Source organism: Cebus imitator, unplaced genomic scaffold (genome assembly GCF_001604975.1).
Source record: "Cebus imitator isolate Cc_AM_T3 unplaced genomic scaffold, Cebus_imitator-1.0 Scaffold9, whole genome shotgun sequence".
Taxonomy (NCBI): Eukaryota; Metazoa; Chordata; class Mammalia; order Primates; family Cebidae; genus Cebus; species Cebus imitator.
The window spans coordinates 12,798,259-12,804,831 of record NW_016107324.1 but is presented as its reverse complement, the minus strand read 5'-3'; the positions used below and the strand labels follow the sequence as shown (position 1 = coordinate 12,804,831).

Here is a 6,573-nt window from a genome sequence, read left to right as displayed (position 1 = left end):
TCTACTTCCTCTTCCATTGGGAGACTCCAGGAGAACCAAAGGCGGGGTTGGGCTGCTGCACTGCCACCTGATTACCTGATTACCAAGCAGTTCACAACTGGTTTGCTCACTTGCTCTCGGGTTTTTCTTGGCAGTGTTGCTGGCTTGAGAGGAGGTGTGGAGGCTATGAACTGTCATAGCCTGGTGCCATGTGGGCCTTTGATAGCTCTTGAGCAACAGGGCATTCTGTGGCAGGTGTTGTGCTGTGGTGGAGAAGCCAGGAGGGACAAGTGAACTGATGGGGCCTCCAGGGGGCTGCTGGGGGCTGCTGGGGAGAGCATCAGGGTCAACACCCTGCTCACAGCTTAAAGCACCTCAGCAAGCTGAGAACCCTGCTAGGTAACCAAGGCCTCTCTTTTATCCTGAAGAGTCACTTCCTGAACATTAAATGCAAACAGAACCCACTCTGTCTGGATCTCCTTTGGTCTGATTTCACCATATTTAGCTTTGGCAGTGGCATTGTCTTGCGTGAGACCTGGCTGGTGCAGGACAAATCACAAATAAAAGCAGTAGAGGAAGAAAAACTGGGAAGATTTGTGGCAGAGGTTTGGAAATAGGTGAGAGGGTGGGAATGCCAGTGAACAAGGACCTTGATCCTAGTAAGAAAGGCACAAGCCCTTGCAGTGCCCTTGTGGAGAGAAAAGGGCAGGTGGAAGAAGAGAAAGGGAAGGAGGGGGAAGGGCTCTGACTGTGGAGAAAATGCCCACTATGTCTTTCTCTGTTGCGGCCACTTCTCCCTGCATCCCCTGCTTTCTTGTTTCTTTTCTCTTGGGAACCTCATTCACCAGCATTGTCCTCCCTCCTGTATTTTCAATTCTCTCTCTCCCCACTCAGCTCTTTTTTTTGTTTTTTTGGTAACTATGCAATTATTTTTATTTTTAATGTCCATATGTGTAATATAAGGGCCAGAGCTCCCTCCTGGACTCAATTTTATAGATTCTTGATTAGTTGGTGAGCCCAATAGGGATAGTTTCTCTTATCTAATTTGGTTTCTGGGAAAGCTTTGTTCAAGTTCTCAGTGGTCACCTGATCAAATAGAATTAAGTTCCTCACCTTCTCCAGCTGTTTCTTATATTGTCCAGTCCTGGCCTTTGAGAAAGACACTCATGCAGCACAAGTTTTCACATCTTTTTCTTCAGCATCCACCTGGACTGTATATTTATCCTCTGGTGCAGGAAACTTCAGGGCATTAAGCTTCTCAAGGTCATCCACCAAGCCTGCCTTGGCCACATTGGCCTTGTAGTAAGTGCAGCCAATAACTGGTAGATTCTCAGGTAAATTAGCCAACCTGGAGGTGAGGGTTTCATTCCAGGATTTCAGGGAATTAGCAATGGCCTTTTGGTTCCGGGGTACGATCTCCGCAAAAGCTACCCAGTCAATGTTTTTTAGAGGAAGTTTTTGCCCACACACCTTGGGATCCTTCACCGACCCTGGCAGCCCATGGTCCACAACCCACTCAGCTCTTATAGGGTAGATGTGCACAAATGCAGTTCACTATTTTAACACAGCACATCCACCTTCAACCCTCATCCCCAGCTTCCCCGGCAGCCCCTGCCCTTTCTCTCAATTCCGCTTCTTGGCCAAGCTCTTTGCACACTGCTTTGCCTCCCACCACCCCTCAAACGCTGCAGCCTGCCTTCTGCCCCACAGCTGCCTCGAAGCCATGCTCACCTCCAGGCTCTGAGAGCTGAGAGCTGGGCGCTGGGTGACTTTCCTGCTCTTATCCTGCAAGGCCTCCAGCAGCCCTGCCGGTACTGACCACCCCTCCTGGGCTTAGGTGACTTCTCTCTCTCAGTGGTCCGCCTACCTCCCCATCCACACTATTCTCTTCCTCTCAGTCCCCATCACAGGCTCTCCCTCCTTGAACTGGTGCCTCGCAGGGATGTGTCCACATCTCATCTCTTTTCACTCCACTGGCTCCCATGTGACACTGTGGATTCCCAGAGCTGTGTACTGCAGACACCTTCTGCTGGACAGCTCCTCTGGGGGAACCTCAAACACCTCACAGCTGTGGAGCCCAGATGGAACTCCTCCCCTCTCTCCTTCCTCTCAAAATACCTGCCCTTCCTCTTGCACGTCTGGTCTTGGTGAGTGAAGACACTGTGCATCCATCACTTCAGAGGACACCTGCGTGCCACCTCGTACTTCTCTATCTTCCTGACCTCACTTTAGCCCATCAGTCCAGCCCAACTCCTGAGGCTGTCCTGAAACTGCGCCCCTTGCTCTGCCTTCATTGAAACCCCCCACTTACCTGGACAACTCCTAACCAGTTTCCATTCACTCTTTCTCCAAATGGGTCACCAGTGATTTTTCTGAAGTACCAGTTCCATCAGGTTGCTTCCCTGCTAATGATCAATGGATAAAGTCCAGACTTCTCAGCATCACCCTCAAAGCCTTTGAGGGTCTTCCCCTCCCTACCTGGAAGCCAGGCAGGCCAACCCCCTCTCTCCCGCACCTCCCTCTCTCTTGCATGTATCAGTCTCTCTCTTTCTGAAACGCCCTCTTCTCACTTGTCTGCTTTCTCCACTACCCAGGCTCAAGCATCACTCCTCCAGGAAGTCTTCCTGATACCCTTCCTCTACCACACCAGTATTCTAATCAGCAGCTCCTTCTTCTGCATTCCCTGTTAGCCAACTCATGCCTCGACATTATAAATACTTGCCTGTCTTTCCCCCAGTCCCCCTGGAGGGCATGGACTGTGTCCTATTAACAGTGTTTCCAGGGCTTAATAATGACAGTGGCTAATAGTAGTAGAATGGTAGTAACAGAATAGAATAGTAGTAGAACGACTAATACAGCCAGCGGTAGTTTTTAACCACAGACACTATTTTGAGGTATTTATGTGTATGACCCCACTTGGTCTTACAACATCCCTATAGTTAGTTAGTGTTATTGTTCCTACATTACGGATGAGGAAATCCAGGCTTAAAGACATTAAATAGATCATTCACAAAGAACTGGTAGAGCCAGATTCTGAATGCAGCCATCAGACTCCAGAGCCTGGGCACTTCATAAGTGTTTACTGGAATGTCTCGAACATAGTTGGTTTTCCAGTTCGTATTTCTTGCCTGATAGAGTGAATGGATTAAAAGATGGCCCCTACTTAAACAAATGGATGAATGCCTGAACCCACTGCCACGTGCTGAGATGGGTTAACTGTGGAGGAGGAAGGGGCATAGGCAGGAGAGCATAAGTATGAGGGGGAACAGGAAGGTAAGCACACCTAGGGTAACTCTGGTGGCCAAAGGAGAAAGTGCCCAATGACCAGAGAGACAACAGCCTGTTTTGTGGTGCCCTGGAGTCAGCCTGAACAAGCTGGGAACAGTTGGGAGAGTTTTGGAGCAATCAGGCAGTCACTCTAAGTGAAGTCCCTTAAGTTGTGCCAGCCTGAGTGGCTGGAACTCTGGGTAGCTCTGCCCACCCCCTAAGCTTGAGGAGAGGGCAGAGAATTCACACTCACCTTGGAGGGCCTGTGTCTCCCCCAAAGGAGCCGGCATGGCCAAGAGCACTTAGAGAAGGCTTGTTTAAGGTAGCCACTGGACAGGAGACAGGAGGTGGAAGCACCACAGGGGCACAAAGCCCATTCACATGGTCAGGAAAACCCCGGCCAGCTCCTTTGCCTGGACCCTGGGGCTGAATAAGACCTGGGCTCTGGGCCTAGGAAGTTGATTTGTAGGTTCAGCCCCTCATTCGATTCCTGTGAGCCATTAGTCAGAGGGTATGTGGGTGAGGGTGCTGGGGAGGGGGAGACAGCTCTGATAGAGCAGATTGTCCCTCGGCCCAGGGGAGGGGACAGGGAGAGACAGGGAGGCTAAGCAGAGTTGATGAGCACCTTCCTGTCTGGACAGAAGCAGGGCTGTGCCCACAGGGGAGGGACACCTGAACAGAGAAGTGAGGACACACCCGCCGTCTGCATGGGGCAGGCCAGCGCTAACTAGGTGGGAGTGGGGAACCTCCAGGACTTCCTTTTTTTCTTTAATGTTACAGATGGGGTCTGACCTTTCTAAGACCCAGAGAGACTTGGGTGCTGATTCTGACCCTGCCATAAATTTCCACTGTGCCCCTGAGCAGATGACAGTTTCTTTGCCTGCAGAATCAGAGCCCATGACTGGCTGGATGCCCAGGGCTGAGGGAGGGTGAGAAGGTGCCCCAGAGATGATTGCACAGTGAAGCCACAGCTGGCAGACACTAGTGGCTTCCTCTTTCCCCTTCCTTTCCCACCCCCCCACCCCTAGAAACAGACAGTTGCCCTGGAGAAGGGATTAAACTGGTACAGGGCCTCCACGAGTGCGCTTCACAATTTACGAAGTACTTCAATTAAAAAAAATTTATTTTTTTTACTTTCATTTCAGGTTTGGGGGTACACGTGCAGATTTGTTACATAGTAAACTCCTGTCATGGGGGCTTGTTATACTGATTATTTCATCACTGAATGCTAAACCTAGTACCCAATAGTTCTTTTTTCTGCTCCTCTCTCTTCTCCCACCCTCCAGCCTCAAGTAGACTCCAGTGTCTGTTGCTTCCTTCTTTATGTTCATAAGTTCTCATTATTTATCTCCCACTTTTAAGTGAGAACATGAGATATTTGGCTTTCTGTTCCTGTATTAGTTTGCTAAAGATAATGGCCTCCAGCTCCAACCATGTTCCTGCAAAAGACATGAATTCATTCTTTTTTTAATGGCTGCATAGTATTCCATGGTGTATATGTACCACATTTTCTTTATCCAATCTGTCATTTATGGGCATTTAGGTTGATTCCATGTCTTTGCTATTGTGAATAGTGCTGCAATGAATATTTGCATGCATGCATGTTTATAATAGAATGATTTATATTCCTCTGGGTACATACCCAGTAATAGGATTGCTGGGTCAAATGGTAGTTCTGTTTTGAGCTCTTTGAGGAATCACCATACTGCTTTCCACAATGGTTGAACTAATTTACACTTGCACTAACAGTGCATATATGTTCCCTTTTCTCGGTAGCCTCACCAGCATCTGTTGTTTATTGACTTTTTAGTAATAGCCATTCTGACTGGTGTAAGATGGTGTCTCATTGTGGTTTTGATTTGTATTTTTCTAATGATCAGTGATATTGAGCTTTTATTCATATGTTTGCTGACTACATGTATATCTTCTTTTGAAAACTGTCTTCATGTCCTTTGCCTACTTTTTAATGGAGTTGTTTTTCTCCTGTAAATTTGTTTAAGTTCCTTATAGAGATTGGATATTAGGCCTTTGTTAGATGCATAGTTTGTAAATATTTTCTCCCATTCTTTAGGTTGTCTGTTTATTCTATTGATAATTTCTTTTGCTGTGCAGAAGCTTTTAAGTTTAATTAGATCCCATTTGTCAATGTTTGCTTTTGTTGTGATTGCTTTCAACATCTTCATCATGAAATCTTTTTCTTTAATGTTACAGATGGGGTCTGACCATCATGCCTGGCTAATTTTTTGGTATTTTTTAGTAGAGATGGGGGTTTCACTATGTTGGCCAGGCTGGTCTCGAACTTCTGACCTCAGGTGATCAGCCTGCCTTGGCCTCCCAAAGTGCTGGGATTAAAGGTGTGAGCCACTGAGCCCAGCCCAGAGTATAATAATTTTTAAAGCCAATTTTTACTTGAGGACAGGAAAAATAATTTGAAAGTTGGGTTGGAAAAGCAGAAACGACCAACATTCACATCCCCCTGGGAGGCCTTTCAGAGGCCAGTAGGAGCCTGCCCACTGTTCCTCTCCAGTGACACACCAGGGACAGGAAAGGAGGGCCATGACTAAACATGAGGACCCAGCGCTTGGCAGACAGGCGAGGTTTCACATTCCTGCAAGGGCAGCTCAGGTGGCCCTCTCCTGATGGCAGGGAGCTGCCTGGAACACAGCATGACAGGGCACCACAGAAATGCTCCATGGAACCTCATAGGGATGGGTGCAGCTGACACATGGGGTGGAGTGAGGATGTGCAGGCCTCCTACCCTTCCCGACCCAAGCAGCTGTGTGCAGACAGGGCTGGGGGCCACCCAAGAGAGAAAATAGAAGGGAGAAGTAGGACTCAGAGCAAACAAACAAATAAAAACTGCAGGGAGGAGAAGGAGGGAGAAAAGGGGGAGGGAGTGGAGAAAGAGGGAGGAAAAGGGAGAAGAGGAGGAAGAAGAGGAAGAGAAAGAGGGAGAGGAGGAGGGGAAGGGAAGGTAAGACGGAGAGGAGTCAAATGAAACCGCAGAGCTTCGGGCCAGTGAGGACTGAGCGAAGGCCAGGCGCCTGTGCCTGCAGACAACAGGAAGATGTTCTCCTTTCCTGTGTTTCTGAATTTTCTAAATTATCTATGATGGAGAGGTATCCATTTGTAATACTGACTTTTCAACAACATAATAAAAGGGGAAAAAAAGAATTTGAATGGTGTGCCCAGTCACTAGAGTCCCAAGGCTGAAAGCCAAAATGACTTCTTGAGAAATGTTAGCAAAGATTTTCTCTGGGATAGAGAAGCTACTCGTGATTTTTCTTTAGATTTTGTTTTGTTTTGTTTTGTTTTGTTTCCACTTTC

General features: G+C 47.8%; 1 pseudogene; it reads right to left on the bottom strand.

The window, feature by feature from the left end:
* Positions 1-969: 969 nt before the first annotated feature.
* Positions 970-3,536, bottom strand: LOC108314978 (annotated as a pseudogene).
* Between the last annotated feature and the right edge of the window lie 3,037 nt (positions 3,537-6,573).